The sequence below is a fragment of the Brassica oleracea genome, chromosome C3, assembly GCF_000695525.1.
Source record: "Brassica oleracea var. oleracea cultivar TO1000 chromosome C3, BOL, whole genome shotgun sequence".
NCBI lineage: Eukaryota > Viridiplantae > Streptophyta > Magnoliopsida > Brassicales > Brassicaceae > Brassica > Brassica oleracea.
Window position 1 is genome coordinate 60009708 of NC_027750.1, and position 430 is coordinate 60010137.

The following is a 430-nucleotide window of genomic DNA, read 5'->3' on the forward strand; positions in this document are numbered from 1 at the left end:
GTCATAGACTATGCCTCAGTTGTAGACAAAGTCACTGTCGATTGCAAAGTCGCCTTCTAGCTCACAACAGAACCACCCAAAGTAAATATGTAACCAGTCATAGATCTTCTTCTATCCACATCTCCTGCATAATCCGAATCAGAATATCCAGTAACCAGTTTTGGATCCTTGTCTCCATAGACAAGACAAATATCAGATGTACCCTGTGGGAACCGAAATTCGCACTGTCGATTTCCGTTTAAATTAGGAAACTAGGAAAACCCTAATTTCCCAGAGGTCCCAGAGATCTGTTAATACCACACGCTAAGCAATCAGAACACGAGATATCAACGAAAAAGTACAAAAATCGTAAAAAGAGAGCAAAATAGATCTTATTCTGAATCCGTGTTTGAGCGTTACAACAAGGTATAAGCCTGGGCTCGAGAGCTGT

At 40.9% G+C, this 430-nt stretch overlaps 1 pseudogene; it reads left to right on the forward strand.

Moving 5' to 3' along the window:
* Positions 1-430, forward strand: part of LOC106331110 — a 20781-nt pseudogene that overhangs the window by 936 nt on the left and 19415 nt on the right.